The sequence below is a fragment of the Nomascus leucogenys genome, chromosome 5 (assembly GCF_006542625.1).
Source record: "Nomascus leucogenys isolate Asia chromosome 5, Asia_NLE_v1, whole genome shotgun sequence".
Taxonomy (NCBI): domain Eukaryota; kingdom Metazoa; phylum Chordata; class Mammalia; order Primates; family Hylobatidae; genus Nomascus; species Nomascus leucogenys.
In genome coordinates, this window is record NC_044385.1 from 111,718,973 (window position 1) to 111,739,172 (window position 20,200).

The following is a 20,200-nucleotide window of genomic DNA, read 5'->3' on the forward strand; positions in this document are numbered from 1 at the left end:
CACACATGCACCAGTAGCATGGATTTCTACTCTTAAATATGTGCATATACACACATAAGGTTAAAACATGTGTATATGCACCTAAGCAGATAAGAGTAATACCTACCTGGAGGAGAAGAGAAAGGCTGTAATTAGAGCTGTCAAAAGAGACTTCAGCTTAAATGTACCATTTTAATTTCATAATAAATAATCACATTAATGTTATATTCAATATTAACATTGGAGAGAAAATCACTAAAAACATTCTCCCTCACAATAATATAATGATTTGAGAAGAAATTAATTTACTAAGTTAAGTAAAAACATCTGTACTGCAGTTAGATGTTATGACATTCAAACCCATGCCATGTGTTCAAGTTTATGACTCTGACTCTTGAGTGCATGTAATATTTCTGGTTTCAGAGATTCCCAATGAGCTCCTGTATCTCATAAATTATATAACTGTATCATCTCTTCATTATTAATTCTTCAAAATATTTGACAATACAGTCCATATCTCATCAATTAAGCCAGACAGTCATATAAATAATTGATCCTAATTCCTTCAATGTCCTTCTCAAAGAACAGGATTGATTTTTTAAGGAAAATACTTGCTGGTTGGATGAAAGTATAACATAGTAGCAGTGTCTCCTAATGTATAAATAACTAGTAAACAACAAAAATTATATAATGTTCTTACAGAATATGTGCCCAATTCTCAAGCCACTGAAAAATAGAAGAGTTCAAGCTGAAGTCATTTTGCCACACATACTTTTCTTGCATAATTTCCCTTCCCCTTCCAGTATTTAGAAATAGCCTTCATCACTGTACAAATATAAGAATCACTGGCATTAATTTATCATTTTTAATCAGTACCTATTTTATCCTAAGCTATTAAATTTGTATAATTTATATATTCTGTTTTCTTTTTATCTTAAGTAACACTTTAAAGTCAGTTGATCATTTTTGCTTTAAAATAATTCAAGTAAATCTTATATAGCTAAAATATACAACAAAAAGAATCCAATTTTTCTACAGAAATCCTTTGTTGGGTCATTCTCTATTAACTTGAGGTGAATACAAATTAAAGAGAACAGGTTGCATTATTAAAAATCAATCCCATTACGGACTACAGCACCATATTTTTTGTAACGCCATCTTGATACTATGACTGAGAAAAAGAAAACTCTAAACAAACCTAAACACATTCTAAGCAGTTGTAGAGTAGTTTGCTGTTGAATTTACAGGAGAAATAAGTCAAAAATATTATTTAATGCATCATAGTTAGTGTCAATGTATTCACTATTTATTTAAACATGTTGACATTTGTATTTTCGCTAAAATTAAATGTAGTAGGAATTTAGGATGCAATGAATTTAAAACTTGGTGACTCAGAGATTATAAAACATGAATATAAAATGTCCATATGTGCCAATGTTTTAATATAAAAGTTGATTAAAATTAAAACAAATACTATAGATTGAGGGCTTTATTCTTTAAAGGAAAGTCTATTTAGAGAATTGCAAGATATTGGTACTAGTTGTTGAGGACTTTGGAACACAGTGTAATATATATAACTGATAAAAATTTATGATGAAATAAAAGCAGCACAGCCATTGACATTTTATAAGTGAATGCAAATATTTAGAAAAATGAATACTTTTTTATATATCACTTTCTGTCTTTTAATATCCAAAACACAACATTCGCTACTCCAACTTTTGGTAGAGATCACTATTATAATTGATATGATATAGATTAACAATACCAAAAGTACTATCAAACATGTACTTCAGTCTGATTTTATAGTATCACATTTATTGTTGGCAATAATAACTACTTATTTACCTATCTAAATTATTTTATTTCTATAAGGATTTTTTCAATTTGGTACCAATTATTATCATTGGCTAATATTATTGTTATAGACTTGTAAACGGTTTAAACAAACACCATAGTTCAGTGTTTTACTAAGAAACTAATTATTTCAACAAGATGTATATATATCCAGATCCCAGTTGTTTAGTTTAAATTAACACATTTTTTGAAAAATGACTAAAAACTCCATCTCTTGTTCTTAACCAATTAATTGATCGCTTGGGCCCCTACTTAGTATTTTACTAGTAGCTAAATATTCATAAATATATTTTCAAATGACTTAGTACTTAAATTTTAAAGCATTTTTACAACTCTTGTCTTCTAAACAACTCTTGTGCAATTATTATTATCAGTCCTTCACAAATCACAGTAGACACAATTATCGTTCAGCAAGTAACATTCCTTTCCTCCATCTTCATCTCTGTGGGAGGAGCTCTCTTCCTTCATTGAAGCTCGATTCAGTCATTAATTTGCTTTGACCAAAGAAGGGCCATGGATGTGGTACAAGCACAGACTTGAAATGCACTTACATGTTTGGATTTTTCCTTCATTTCTGCTTGCACTGTCATGAGACAAATCTACTTCAAATAGCTTCTGGAGGAAGGATGCTAGACCTCTGGAGCAGACTTGGATCCACCTGTCTCTTTGGAGCCAAGTCTGGCTGAATGCAGCCTAGATGGACTTAACACAAGCCAACACAGCAATGTAAGTTAAAAATAAATAATTATTGTTTTATGTCACTGAAATGTTGTTGCTTGTACACAACAAAAGCTGACCCAAATAGGTTATACAAATTAATTAAAGGAAGTAACCTTCTTTATATTATACATGTTATTAGAGAGCCAACTCCTTTTTGCTTTTTAAATTAAACTAGAGGCTGTTTTTTGGCATTGGCATTATAAATTACAAGCAAGACTTAAGCATATATTTATCACTGAATATAATACATGAAAATTATGAAGACAAATTTAACTGTTAATACTGTGCATTGGAGTAGACACATATAGATATATAAAGGGTAAACAAACAGAATGAGCATGTAAAACAATGTTTTGGTATTTATGTTTCAATAATTGATACTCTTCACTAACAAATAACTGTGTGCTCACTATTTGCATTTCCCTTGAAGACTATCACCATAGCTGTTTATCTACCAATGTAGATTTCTCTGATCTCATAGCCCATGTACTCAGCGACTATGCAATATCACTAATCATATTTTGTAGGAAAGAATATTAGAGGAGAACTCAGAATTTTCAAAATTTTGCTTCTTCCTTATAAATATGCACCTGTAATTTCTTCCCCTATCTAATAATTTTGCTTCTATTAGTATCAAAATACCTTGAAATAAGGATTAGATAACAGAGTACTCTCTCTAATAGCCTCTCATCAGTGCCTATTGAATCAACTGCTAAGTTAGTCCTACGTAATCATATTAAAAGTGCCTAACAGTAACCTGTGATCTAAAAGCTGAAGTGAGCAAAAAGAAATTAACAATAGTCAGAGATACTTCTGACTGTAAAGAAATACATGACTAAAGGACATTTAGGACATTCAGATGTAACATACATATTGAATTCAACTCAAAGCAAGTTTTGGCTACTCAGATTGCAAGGACGTTCACACATGTAGTTACTTTGAATAATTATAATGACCCATGGCTAAAGTCTTTATTCCTAGAAATTAAACAAAAGATGTAACATACTGTTGGAAAAATAAAAAAGGAACAGAAAGTAAAAGTGATGAAAATGGTAATTTCCATTTATAATTTAAACAATTTCCTGATTGCATTTTTATGTTTTGGTAAGTGATGACAGTTTCTTTCAGCAAAAGCAACACAGGGAATATTTTAAACCATGGCACGTGCTCTAATTTTCAGAGCATAAGAGAGAATAACTGGGTTTTGAATTTTATACAAATTAATTATTAATAGGTAACATTTATTATTTTTATGCTCAATAATTAATGTCAAAACTGTTGTTGAAAAAATATTTTTCAGATTTTTTCCAGTCCATAGGAGATCACTGTCAACATGGATTAGTTTTCTCATTCTTAATGCAAATATTTTGTAAGAATTCCCAAATACCTATCTCCATGAGTAAACTAAGAAGCATTCAAATCAACTTTTTGCGTTTCATGGAAATAGGAATTAAAAATGCTTAGATTTTTGCATGCCCTTTACTAAATAATAATTTGAAAATAAAGTTTAAATTAGTAGTGTTTTATATTGTGTTTGCCATTTAGTAAGCCATTTGATAAACTTTGTTTTGTCTTGTTATATCTCCAGGAGCAAACAGCTTCATTGATAAGTATATATTTTAAATGTGAATGGTAGAAATGGAAAGAAATAAGAATAGATAGCCTTAGTCTCTTTTTATTAAATTATTTAAGAAATATGATATTACTCAGAGGACTAAATGTATAAACACGAATGGCTTACCACATCAGCTAGAAGGCAGTTAGACTCATTATGGCCAGAACTATGCTAAATGACTTTCTCACATTACACATATGATACTTAAAACAAAGAAGGTTATATTGTAATTACCATGTTAGAAATGAGATGATCTCACGCTGTGAAATTTCACTAAATTTAAATCACTCAACTTCCCCAATTTAAAAATGGCAGCATTTAAATGCAAATATACATTTGTCTAATCCCAAAGCCCATGCATTTAATTACCATGCAATACCAGTAATCATGTTTGGTAGGAAAGAATATTAAAGGAAAACTATTAACTTTGTCAGATTTTATTAGTATAGAATTAAGGGAAAAGAAAATGAGTTTTAAATGGTGTGAATTAATGTACCAGTGAAGGGTAGTCAACATTACAGGAGTATGAAAGCGCATTATAATTGTGATCAATAAACTAGCAGAGCATTATGTTTACAGGAGCAGTTACATTAGAAAAAGAATAATTCGAAAGTTGTTTTATGAAATTTCAGCCTCTCTTCTAGGACAGATGTGATTGCTAAAGGAAATAATATAATCTAATTATAATATTAAGAAATGAATATAGAAGAGTAATCAATAATCACTCTTAATTTACCCAGTTTATCTATGAAATAGATATGATTAAGATACTCATGACAAATACAAATTAATGTTTATACTCTTATAAGTATCTTAAAGAAGGTAAAAACAAAATTCAAGTTATTGAATATGTAATTTTCACACTGAACTAACTACAAATGTTTAGACCATGAATGTTCTGTTGGCCCAAGAGAGACTTCAGCCTAAACCACTGAATTGAGGAAAATTATCGAACTGAATGTTCTCAGCAAATATTTTCTTCAGGTTTCAACATGCTCGTTCTCATTTAATACCTAAATTGTCATTGTTTTCTTTTTATTAGATGTTAAATCATGCAGAAATTTTATTTCATCTTTTTGACACATTTTTCTGCTCCTGCAAGCATAGAAGATTGTTTTCTTTGCCAAAACTTGCCTAACACATGAAAAAATTTTTCAGAGTAGCTAGAGGCATTAAGGCTTATTTTGTTGTTGTGGATTTTTTTTTAGTAATCTGATAAGGAATGTAGATATGATTAAATAAAAACTAGTGTATTTTGAGCATAAGAAATTATATCTCATTTTTAAAAATAACAAGGAGATTTAGCTAGGACTCACTGAGCAGGTGGAAGCATTGATGATCAAAAATGTAATTTATGTACATAAAACTGCATAATATCCCAGAATAATATCAAATGTACATAAAGTTATTTGATAATTTTATTGAAATGTATTAAAAACAAATGGAGTAGGAAATAAGAAATTGGGTATTTGGGACATCTTCATTGTGTTTTCTGAAGTATCGGCCAGTGTTAATTTGCTGTTAATCGGTAGTAGAAATTACAACCTTCTATTGCTAGAGGTCTAATTGACCAGACTGATCAACTTATGCACTAAAAATATGTGCTTACTCATCTACTTTGCAGGTAATACTACATAGTACAAATTAGCCATTACTAGCTTCCATGAGAAAGGCTGAATATGTCTATTTTTTTTATTAAGATACACTACGCATACTGGTAATAATTCCAGTGAACAATGCGGGTTTTTCTCAGAGACCGATGGGCTTTTTAGCCTTAGCTCTTCCCTGTTTTAGAGCAGAGGCAGGCAATTTTAAATGCAAGAAACTTCCATCTCTAAAGATATAAAGGAAAAGTGTCCTGTGTCGCCCCCAAATACCACTTGGATCTTAATCTCTAAAATCAGCATTCAAACAAATACCAGCTCATAACATGATCTCCACATTTACCAAATGAGTCTCTTTGCTGAAGAATCCTTATGAAATAATAACCTTAGAGCATAAAAATGTATGCCTTGTATCAAAACAAAAATAAATACAGAACAATAACAATATGGATAAGTGGCATAGATCATAGGGATAGGCTCGGACTGTCTCTGCTAACTGTGCTTTTGAATTACAGGCAATACTGATGTGGCGGCATTAATGTGTTTAATTGCATTGATAGATTTTCTGGTGTCACACTCTTTTTCTGTTCCTAGCATAATTCTTATTTAATAATAATTGCTTTATGTTGTGAGTAAATTATTTATAATTAGTGAATATTTACCTTAAATATTTATTTTTATCAACTTCCGTAAGTAACATTGATTTACATTATTAAATTCTTCAATAGTCATTATTCAGTTTGGCACCAAATGTCCATTAAATGAAGTGAACATTATCCAAATTTAATTTTTTCTGGAACAAAATGAACGTTTAACATGTTTTAAACAGTAAAAACATACAAATGGAACACATGTTAATGTTTTTGGAGGAGATGCATTGGTGGGTTATTGATGTCATTTTAATTTCTTTGCTGACTATTGATACTCGTTTTCTATTTCTTCTTGATCCATGTTTACATTTTACATGTGCTTTCTTGATAGTGATCCACTGCATCAAAATTTTCAAAATAATTGACATAAATTTGTGCATGATGTATTTGTAAAAAAGAATGATTTGTAATATTGTGAGGATTGTCAGTTGTTAAAATATTAAAATATCCCTCTACCTATTCATACATAACTTCTGCCTCAATACTGGAAGAATTCCTTCATTCTGACCCACACCAAGAATGCCTTTTAAAATTCACTGGGTACTACCACTGACCTACCATTTACTTGAAGAAAGGCAGGTTCATACCTGTCAGCTTCCCTTCTCAAATTTGGGTAACATGAGTTGCGGTATGTGAGCATGTAAAGGACCACCTGGCATCCCCAGCCCTCCAGGTGAAACCAGCCAGCTGTGGAACATTTCTCATTTTCTCTTACTCTCTGGCCAGAGTGTTTTCTGCTCGTGACAGCAGAGTCTGTTCCAGTTTGGCCCACTAAAGATGTAGCCACTTGCCTAACTTATCCTCACGTTTCCCTGTGAGAAACATGGTATCTACAGCTCTAGCTTAGAATGAGCTGCTAAGAGGAGGAAAAGGCAGACCAGTGGAGAATATTGCTTGCAACAAATATGCAAGCCATGTATTGTGTTCTTGTAGGGCTGCCACACTCCATAAGGGAAGCCCCAGGATAAATAGGAAACAGGTGCACATACAGAACCAGGTATTCCTTGCATCAGACCCCATACTTTACTCTATAGAGGCAAATTGAACCTCTATTTTGTGGGAAGAGTTAAATATATTTAAATAAATAGATTAAATAATTTTTATCTGAAAATTAATATTTAATCCACATATTTCATGTATAAATCTATAGCAATTGGCTTATTTTTCAGATGACATAGTTATTCATATATCTTTTTTATTCTTAATTTAGGCAGAATTTTGAAACTGATAGTGTTTATATAAAGCACAGTGAGTTTTATTAATACACCCTACAGTATTTGATTTAGAGTCCATTAAGTCCACTTTCATTGTTATTTATTTTGTTGTATTTATATGGTTTTATTCTTGTCTTTTTCTTTAATGAATACAATTTATTATTTTTTCTGATGAACTTATTTAAATCTGTATACTTCTGTCTTTGCATTCTACATTTTGATTATCCAAATTATTCAGTTTATTGTATCATTCCCTCTTATTTTCTGTTTTTATTCTTGGTATTTTTAATGTTTTATTATTAAATTAATATTTATAGGACATAAATACTTAAATGATAGCAAGTTATTAATTATATTTTAATTTTTCCCAATTTAAAAATTTTAGGCTGGTTACATAATTATCATAATTATCAATATAGTACATTAGAGTTATAAACTCTTCATGTCCCTTGTTTAGCTTTAATGATACTTTTTAGTCCAGTACATGATAGAGTTTAGTATGACATCTATGTTTGTTCAAAATAAAAGTTACATTCTTCCAATTTTGCCTGAAAAGTTTTCTAAGTAGATTGAGTTTACTAATAATTTATCAATATATTGTTAATAATTCTGCTACAACAAGAAATATAGGAATATCTATTTCTTTTTTCTATAATTTCAGAATAACCTTCTATATATCCATTTTTATTTCAGATATTTTAAAATTGTATTATTAGTTAATATCAGTTATCAATTTATGCCTTCTCAAGTTGGGTCATTTGAAAATTTTGAATTATTTTACTTTCTTGCTTTTTATGTACATGTGCTGTTAAAATTTATTTTGATTAGTATGTATTTCCCTTCTCTTTAGCTTTAGTTGGTTGGTTTCATTTGTTGATATTTCAGATTTTTGTCAAAAAAAATGCTCACTTTCATTTTCAGGAATATGTTGCGTTATATTAGATTAATTTGAAGTATATATATTTTAACATGTGTAGTGTTAAGGAAATTGTGAAAGGACAGAGAAAAATAGCAACTCTGTATTATGTAAGGCAAGAGAACACAAAAGCTGATATATTTGCTATATGACTTTGTCCAGCCCTTGTAGCCTAGTGACTGCATTTTTATAAGAAGAATACATGCAAAAGAAAAGGCCTATTTTGTGGTTTAAGTGAGATAAAATCCCAAGGACAATGCTGCTATTAACTGAAGAAATTAAAAGATTGGAGATAATTGACTATTTCAGCCTTAGATCTGATTAAGCATGAATACAATACAATAAAGTTACTGTAATAGCTTTAATACTATAATAATATCAGAAAAAACTAGACTATTAGACAAAGTATCATGAGAAATAAAGGTGGACATTTTATAATTATAAAGTATAAATTATGTATATAATTATAAAATGTTTTCATTATTCAGGAAAAAGTAATCTCAAATTTGTTTGCAGTTGATATCATAGGTCCAAATGTAAAATTAGGAAAAAATAAAAGGGAAAATAAAAAAAATCTATAAACATAATACAGGATTTTAAGACATATTTATCAGCAGATAGAAGAAAAAATATTTATTTTTAAGTGTATAGAAGATTCAAACAACAATACTGATGCAATGGATGCAATTGAGTTATATAGAAGGTACCAACAAATACCAAATATTTATTTTTAGTATATTCTTAAATTTTTAAAAATTTGTTCATATAATAGGCCATACAGCAAATCTAAAAAATTTCAAAAGATTAAAAGTATATAGAGTATGGTCTTTGACCACAAAAAAGTAAATTTAAAATTAATAAAATTAGATTTCTTTCACAAAACCTTACTGCTAAATAAATAAATGACATTAGGAATTAGAAAATGACTTGCAATGACATATTGAACTTTATGGCAATAAAATAATGCATATTAATAATACATATATGTAGACATTGATCAAGAAAATGTGAAGATACAGATAATTATATGTAAAATCTTTAAAAACATATTTTAGAAGTCACTGCAGAAGACCTAAAGTAATTAATATTAGGAACAGAAAATGTGCTACGACTATAAAGGATGCAGACATAAAACATATACAGAAGTCCCTTTTTATCTAGGGTTTTGCTTTCCCTGGTTTCAGTTACCAAGGGTCAATTGTCATCCAAAAATGTTACATACAATAAAATATTTTGAGAAAGAGAAGGTACATTCACGTAACTTTATTATTATATGTTTTATAATTGTTTTATTTTGAGTTGTTAATCTCTTCCTGTGTCCAGTCCCCCTATAAATGAAACATTAACATAGGTATGCATGTATAGGAAAAAACATACTATATATAGGGTTTGCTATTATCTGAGGTTTTAGGCATCTACTGGAGGTCTTGTAACATACATCTCATGAATAAGGAGGGCTACTTTAATAAAAAGACTTTAGGAACATATATAGGTTGACCAACCTGGCCAGGGTAATCAGGCAAAAGAAAGAAATAAGGGGTATTCAAATAGGAAGAGAGGAAGTCAAATTGTCTCTGTTTGCAGGACATGATTATATATTTAGAAGACCCCATCGTCTCAGCCCAAAATCTACATAAGCTGATAAGCAACTTCAGCAAAGTCTCACGATTCAAAATCGATGTGCAAAAATCACAAGCATTCCTATACACCAATAATAGACGAACAGAGGGACAAATCGTGAATGAACTCCCATTCCAAATGGTTACAAAGGGAATGAAATATGTAGGAATAAAACTTACAAGGCATGTGAAAGACCTCTTCAAGGAGAACTACAAACCACTGCTCAAGGAAATAAGAGAGGACACAAACAAATGGAAAAATATTCCATGCTCCTGAATAGGAAGAATCAATATTGTGAAAATGGCCATAATGCTCAAAGTAATTTATAGATTCAATGCTATCCCTATCAAGCTACAATTGACTTTATTAACAGAATGAGAAAAAAATATTTTAAATTTCATATGGAACCAAAAAAGAGCCCACATAGCCAAGACAATCCTAAGCAAAAGGAACAAAGCTGGAGGCATCACGCTATCTGACTTCAAACTCTACTACAAGGCTACAGTAACCTAAACAGCATGGTATTGGTGCCAAAACAAATATATAGGCCAATGGAACAGAACAGAGGCCTCAGAAATAACACCACACATCTACAACCATCAGATCTTTGACAAATCTGACAAAAACGAGCAATGGGGAAATTATTCCCTATTTAATAAATGGTGTAGAGAAAACTGGCTAGCCATATGCAGAAAACTGAAACAGGACCACTTCCTTACACCTTATGCAAAAATTAACTCAAGATGGATTAAAGACTTAAACATAAGACCAAAAACCATAAAAACTCTAGAAGAAGAAACAGGCAATACCATTCAGGACATACACATGGCCAAAGACTTCATGACTAAAACACCAAAAGCAATGGCAACAAAAGCCAAAATTGACAAATGGGATCTAATTAAACTAAAGAGCCTTCTACATAGCAAAAGAAACTATCATCAGAGTGAACAGGTAACCTACAGGGTGGGAGAAAATTTTTACAATCTATCAATTTGTCAATGGGCTAATAACCAGAATCTACAAATAACTTAAACAAATTTAAAAGATAAAAACAAACAACCCCATCAAAAAGGGGGCAAAGGGTATGAACAGACACTTCTCAAAAGAAGACATTTATGCAGCCAACAAACATGAAAAAAAGCTCATCATCACCGGTAATTAGAGAAATGCAAATCAAAACCACAATGAGGTACCATCTCCCACCAGTTAGAATGGCGATCATTAAAAAGTCAGGAAACAACAGAGGCTGGAGAGGATGTGGAGAAATAGGAACACGTTTACACTGTTAGTGGGAGTGTTAATTATTGAACCATTGTGGAAGACAGTATGGCGATTCCTCAAGGATCTAGAACCAGAAATACCATTTGACCCAGCAATCCCATTACTGGTTATATACCCAAAGGATTAGAAATCATTCTACTATAAAGACACATGCACACATATGTTTACTGCGGCACTGTTCACAATAGCAAAGAATTGGAACCAACCCAAATGCCCATCAGTGATAGACTGGATAAAGAAAAATGTGGCACATGTACACCGTGGAATACGATGCAGCCATAAAAATGATGAGTTCATGTGCTTTGCAGGGAAGTGGATGAAGCTGGAAACCATCATTCTCAGCAAACACAGGAACAGAAAACCAAATACCTCATGTTCTCATTCATAAGTGGAAACAGGGAGGGGAACATCACACACTGGGGCCTCTTGGGGGATGGGGGTTAGGCAAGGGATAACATTAGGAGAAATACCTAATGTAGATGATGGGTTGATGGGTGCAGCAAGCCACCATGGCACGTGTATGCATATGTAACAAAACTGCATGTTCCACACATATATTTCAGAACTTAAAGTGTAATAAAAAAATAAACAATTTTTAAACACAATAGATAGCTCCTATTAAGATACAACCTGCTAAAACTGACACAGAATAAAATAGAATCTTAAAAATACTGAAGAAACTGTATCTATAGTTAGAAACATTCCCACAGCACAGAGTAGAGGACCATTACAAATAAACAAACAAAAAGCTGAGACCAGATGGCTACGATGGTGAATTTTCCCTAACCCTTACAATTCCCAGACCTTTAAAAAAAATTGTATACAAATATTGTAAATAATAGAATAAGGAAGAAAATGTTCCACCTCTTTCAAAAAGAAGTCTAAAATAATCTATCACTTGGCAAAAATATTATGAGAATGAAAGCTGCTACCAGTTAATCTTACTAATGAACTAAATGCAAAGTTTATTTTTTAAATTAGCAAAAAAAAAATTACAAGGAAATTGAAGCACAACCAAGTTGAGTCATTCTAGGAATGAAAAATTTGATTTATCACATAAAATTCAGTGTAATATACCACACATTTTTAAAAAATGGATAAAATTACATATTATTTTAGTAAGTGAAGAAAATTATTTGATAAAATTCAATATAAAATTTTAGTAAATTATAAAAAGAAAAACTTTTTTCTTCTGATAAAGATAATCTTCAGACAAATTTATATATAATATATGTATATATATTATGTATATATGTATATATATTATGTATATATGTATATATATATTATGTATATATGTATATATATATATTATGTATATATGTATATATATATATTTAAATTACACACAGACACACACACACACATCTACAGCAAACATCATACCTAATGGTGAACTTCTTTTCTGAGCTGAGGGAAGCATTATGGTTAACAATTTCTATCCAAAATTCTAGCAGAATCCTGTCAAATGCCAAGAGCAAGGAAAATATGTAAATAAGAAATTCTACACATATTTACATGCAATCTGATAATATATGTAGAAAAGAATATACAGAAAATTTATTGGAATTGCTAACTAAAATTTGTAAATTGGCTGGAACAAATTATTTATTTTCAAATATATTTTATATCTCCCTCACAAAACAAAGACTGAATTTTGAAAAATGACCACTTATGTTATAATCAGATAATCAAAAATGCCTTAAATTAATTGGTAAATTCACCTGTGAGATCCTAACACAGAAAATCATAAAATGTTCTTGAGTTTCAGGATACAAAATTAACGTACAAAAATCAATAGTATTTCTATACATTAACAACAAATTAGGTGAAAAATAAATTATGAATGAAATTCTATTTATAATAGCTACAAAAAATTACCTAGGATTAGGAATAAATTTAACCAAGGAGGTTAAAGACCTGTACAAGTAAAAGAAGGAAATGCTGATGATAGAAACAAGAGGATACAGACAAATGAAAAGACAGCTCATACTCATGGATAAGAAGTAATATTGTCATAATACTACAGTACTGTACAAAGCAATCTACACATTCAACACAATCACTATCAAAATACCAATGCCATTCTTCACCTCAATCGAAAACAAATTCTAAAATTATATGGAACTGTAAAAGACCTCAGATAGTTTTATTGCTCAGGAAAGCAATTCTGAGAAATAAGAACAGAACTGGAGATATCACACTGCCAGACCTGATAATATACTACAAATCTGCAGTAACCAATACAGCATGATACTGGCAATAACAGCAGACAAATAGACCAATGGAACAAAATAGAGAACCTAGAAATTAATCCACATATCTACAGCTAATTTTGCACAAAAATGTCATAAACACTCATTAGGGAAATGACAATCTCTTTAGTAATTGGGCTAGGAAACTGGATATCCATGAGCAGAATAAGGGAAACAGGCCCCCACCTCTCATTCTGTAAAAAAAATAACTCAAAGTGAATCAAAGACCTAAAAATGTAAGATCTAAAATAATAGAACTTCTGGAAGAAAAGATAAAAGAAATGCTTCAGGATATTGGTCTGGGAAAAGATTTTATAAATAAAACCTCAAAAGCATCAGGCAACAAAAGCAAAAATTAAAAAACAAGGTGATTATACCAAAATGAAAAGCTTCTGCACAACAAAGGAAACAACAACAGAGTATAAAGACAGCCTACAGAATGGAAGAATATATTTGCAAACTACTCATCCAACAGTGGATCAATGTCCAGAATATATAAGAAATTCAAACATATCAACAGAAAAAAACCTGATGATGAAAAGCAAATGATCTGAAAAGACATTTCTCAAAAGAAGAAATATTTTTAAAAAAATATATAAAAAATGTTCAGCACCATTAATCATCAGGAAAATATAAATCAAAACCACAATGAGATATCATCTTACCACAGTTAGAATGGTTATCCTCAAAGACACACAAACACACACACACACACACACATTACTAGTGAAAATGCAAAGAAAACTCTATTCACTGCTGCTGGGAATGTAAACTAGTAGAACCACTATGGATAACAGTATGGAGGTTTCTCAAAAAACTACAAACAGAGCTATCCATGTGATCCAGCAATGTCACTACTGTGAATTTATCTAAAGAAATGGAAATTATTATATCAAAGACACATCTGCACTCCCATGCTTATTGCAGCACTATTTACAATTGTAAAGATATGGAATCAACCTAGATGAATGGATTAAAAATGTGGTACATATACACAACGGAGTACTATTTAGCCTTAAAAATAGTAAAACTCTGTCATTTGTGGCAAACATGGATGGAACTGCAGGACATTATGTTAAGCAAAATAAGAAACAGAAAATTAAATATCACATTTTCTCACACCTATGTAGAAGCTAAAAGTGTTTATCTAAGAGAAGTAAACAGTAAAACAGAGGATAGTAGAGGCTGGGAAGAATAGAGGGAAGGAAAGGAGAGGGAGAGATTTGTTTAGGGAAGCAAAATTACAGCTAGATAGGAGGAATAAGTTCTAGTGCTCTAAATCACTGTAAGATGACTAAGTTAACAGTAATATACAACTTCGAGTAGCTAGAAAGAGGATGTTGAGCATTGCTAACACAGATGATAAATATTTGAGATAAGGGATATGCCAATTAACCTGATCTGATCACTGTACGTTATATGTATTGAAACACCACTATGTACTCCATGAATACGTACAATTATTGTTTGTCAATTTAAAAAAAAATTTAAAGAGAGAGATTATAAGAAATGGAGGAAAAGATTGTATACACAAATTGCATAATTTGGTACCATAAAGATTTTAATTCTTTAGCATATAGATTCAAAGTAATTTTAACAATACTCTATCAGGTAGTATGGGGTGAGTGTATGTGTGTTTATGTGTGTGTGTAAATTAGCAACCTGGTTCTTAATAAAATTACATGTAAAACAGTAGGCAACAAACATTGGCATGATATTTGATGTTTAAGATCATAATGAAAGGAACTACTCTGTCAATTATCACAATTTCTTACAAAACAACAAAAGTAAAACGATAGCAAGATATTGGACAGAAAAACAGATTGGGCAATAGATTAGGCCATAAGGTCTAGAATCACACCTACGAAGATTAAGGCATTTCACATAACACAGAGGTTATATTGCAGAGTATGGAAAAATCAACAGTTTCAATAAATGATTTGTAATAAACTAAATATTCATAAAATAGAAAAACATAAATTTTTACCAAAACATACCTAACCTCAAACTGAAACATTTAATAAATTATTTTGCATACATTAACACTGATAATTTCAAAACACTTTATAGAGAGAGTAAAAAAAGTCCACAATGAGAGAAATTATATTTGCCTCATATACAACAGATAAAGGTCTTGTATCGAAAGCATCTAGTGAATTCTGGTATATATAGTTAAGTCAATAAGACAGTAGCACAAATGACATATATAGGCATACCAATTTGAAATGTAAAATAATTGATTAGGCAAGTCACAAAAGGGGATAAGTATGTAAATGTGTGGCCAAACCCTTTAGTTATCAAAATTTTAATTTAAATGCCTAATACAAATTGAAATCAAATGGTGAGGAACATTTTGAGCAACAGGAAATCTTAAACAATGGTACTGGGAAAATAATCTGGAGCAACTATTTTGGAAGACCATTTGCAATTACTTCTACTTCAGATACAAAGATGAAATAAGGATATTTGCAGACATTAAACATTAAAAAGCTTAATAAATTTATCACAGACAAAACTGAAGTGCAAAAAGTGTTTAACAATATTATACAGGCACCAAAGAAATCTGGATCTACACAAAGATATAAAGACCATGACAGATGGTAAATCTATCAGTATGTATAAAATTCCTTTTAAAAATAACATAATTAAATGTAATTTAATATTTAATGCAAAAATAATAAAATATAGTGTGAGGTTTTTAACAAAGAAGTAAAATATAACAAAATACCATTAAGACTGAGAGAGGAGAAAGTATAATATGATTTTACTTGAAGGATAATGTAACAAATGAAAGATATACAACATAAACTCTAAAGGAACTGTTATCGTTTTCTTACTCCTTAGTTCATCTAGGTCTGAGTTCTTGTCCCATGACCAAGAAAAATAAGGCATGCAAACATCGGAGAGTGAGTAAGGCAGAGTAGGATTTATTTAGTGACAGAAAAGCTCTCTGTAGTGAGAGGGGATCCAAAGAGGATTGCCAGAAATGGGGCTGAGTTCTGGGTCTTTTATGTGGCAGAGGCAAGGAAGCCTTTTGTGGGTTCCACCCAAATGGGAGGGGTAAAGTTCCCTGCTGGGAGTGCTGCATCTGTGCATGCCTGGGATTGGCCATAGCTACTACATCTTAGCTATTACTCATGAGTGGCTAAGCAAATACCACCAGGGAGGCCAAAACCACAATACTAATAATATTACAATTAGCTCTGGATCAAGGTAAGGACATTTAGTTGATTTATTGTACTTGGGTATAAGTTGGGACGGTCCTTTCTGAGTAAACATCCTGGCATAAGAGGATGTCCTTAACCATATTTCTTCCCCTTAGCTACAGGGTGGTACAGGTGTGGTCCCTCTCCATCTGCCAAGCTGGCCTCTAACTGCCTTCTCTCCTAGAACCACTAAGACCAAGTAAACAAACAACATATCAAATAAACCAACAAATAACAAAATTTTGGAAAATCCTCAATTAATTCAAAATAAGCCAAAAATGAGTAAAAGTAACAGAACAATCAGAAAATAAATAACAAAGTATTGAATTTAACCCCAACTATGTTGACATTTATATTGGATGTAAATTATGTAAACAATTCAATTATGAAGTTGAGATGGTAAAATTTCAAGTAAAAATAAGTCATATATGCTGCCTAAAGAAATTAATTGATCATTAAGGTAGAGATAAATTAGAAATTAAAAATGGAAAAGAAGACAAACTAGGTTAATACCAAATAACTAGAGCAACTATATTAATATTAAACCAATACATCCCCAAAAATATATTATTAGAAATAGAAGATAATTTAATAATGATAAAGCGGTAAATTTATCGAGGGCATAACAATTCTAAACATTTTTGCCTCTAATAACTTAGTTTTATAGCTTTTTTGCATTTAATAACTTAGTTTTATAGTTTTTAAAACATAAATTGATTTTTAAAAAGGCAAAAATAGACGTCAGCAATTAAAATTAGTAAAATATTTCTACATTTCTCAATAATCAATTTAATAAATAGAAAGACAATAAGGATATAGAAGACAAATAACACTATTGAAAAACATGTCCTAAATAGAATTTATAGTACCCTGCACCACATAACAGCACAATACACATGCTATTCGAGTATATTTATAGCATTTATTAAAACAGGTCATGTCCTTGAACATAAAAAAGCCAATAAACTAAAAATAATTCAAGAATACAAGGTGTGCTATTTGACCACAATGAAATTAAATAACAAATTAATAGTAGAAACTTCCTCATAAACTTTTAACATATTTAACACTTAAAAGAAAAAAAACCACTTATATAAACTATTTGTCAAAAAAAGGGGTCATAAGAAAATATTTGGAACAGTACAAAAATCTCAAAATCTGTGGGATTCAGCTGAAGTCGTGCTGAAGAGAAATTTATGAGACTTAACACCAGTATTAGAAAAGAAAAAAAAATCTAAATTCAATGTCCTAAATTTTCACATTATTTTTTAAGTAAACCCAAATTTAAGGAAAAATACAGATAAAAGCAGAAACAACTAAAATAGAAGACATTAAAAAACACCAAAATCTGTATCTTTGAGATAAACACAATTGTTTAATTTCTAGTACACTAATTAGAAAAAAAGCCAGATACAAATTACTATTATCACAAATGAGAGAAAGAACACCACTAGCTATCATATACACATTAAAAAGAAAGTAAGTTGATATTATGTATACTTCTTTCCAAAAATTTGACAACTAACATGAAATGAGTAATTTTTTTAGCAGAACAAGACTCTCGAGCTTTTTCAAGAAAAAAAAAATAGGTAACCAGAATATACTCATGCTTTGCTTAACAATAAGGATATGTTCTGAGAAATGTGTTGTTACACAATTTGTCTGTTGCACAAACATCATAGACTGTACTTACATAAAGCTATGTGTTAAAGCCTATTACACACCTAGGCTATATGGTACAGCCTATTGCTCCAAGATTACAATCCTGTACAGAATGCTACTCTACTGAATAACGTAGGCAATCAGAACGCAATGGTGAGTATTCGTGTATGTTAACATAGAAAAGGTACAGTACAAAATGGTACAAAAGATTAAAAATGGTATACCTGTATAGGGCACTTATGATGAATGGAGCTTCCGAGACTGGAAGTTGCTCTGGGTGAGTCAGTGAGTGAGGGCTGAGTGAATGTGAAGGCCTAGGACATTTCTGTAGACTACTATACACTTTATAAACACTGTAAACTTAGACTGTACTAAATTTACTTAAATTTTTTTTTCTCTGAGAAATTAGCTTTCGTTTAATACACCTCTTTTGCTTTATAAACTTTTACTTTTTATTTTATTTCACCTTTTTTTGAGACAGGGTCTCACTCTGTTGCCCAGATGGGAATGTAGTGGTGTGATCTCAGCTCACTGCAACCTCCACCTCCTGGGTTCAAGTGATTCTACTGTCTCAGCTTCTGAAGTAGCTCGGATTACAGGCACCTGCCACCATCCCTGGCTAATATTTTTATTTTTAATAGATACGTGGTTTCACCATGTTGGCCAAGTTGTTCTCAAACTCCTGACCTCAAGCAATCCACACGCCTTGGCCTCCCAAAGTGCTGGGATTACAGGTGTGAGCCACCATGCCCAGCCAACTTTTACTTTTTAAAACATTTTTTACTTTTTTGTAATAACACTCAGCTTAAAACACGTACACGTTATACAGCTGTACAAAAATATTTTCTCTTTGTATCTTTATTATGTAAGGTTTTCCTATTTTAAAATTTATTTTACGTTTTTATACTCTTTATAAACATTTTTGTTAAAACCTAACACACATACCCATTAGTTTAGGCCTACACAGGGTCAGGAACATCAATATTACTATCTTTCAGCACCACATCTTGTCCCACTGGTAGGTCGTCAGGGGCAAGAGCACACATGAAACTGTCATCTCCTACGATAACAATGCCTACTTCTGAAATACAGTTTGAAAGACTTGCCTGAGGCTGTTTAACAGTTAACTGCTTTTTTTAAAAATAAAGTAGTACATTAGAAAATATAGATAAAACATATAGTATGGCAAATACATAAACCAGCAATAAAAATAAGTATGATGCATTGTATATAATTCTATGTGCTATGCTTTTATAGGACTGGCAGCACAGTAGGTTTGTTAAACCAGCATCACCACAAACATGTGAGTAATGCATTGCACTGCCACATTATCATGGCCACAATGTGTGTAGGCAACAGAAAATTTTCAGCTCCATTATGATCTTATGGGGCTACCATGTATATGCAATCTATCATTTACCAAAATATCATTTTGCTGTGCAAGACTGTACTACTAGATCTGCTAAGGAAAGTATGTAGTTAAAACTTTCTAGCAGGAAAATCTCAAACTGAGATAGTTTCACAGGTGAAATCTGAGAAACACTTAGAAAAGAAAATCTACAAATTCTATGCAAACATTTTCAGAAAATTGAAGAAGTTTGGATACTTCCCAAATTATTAT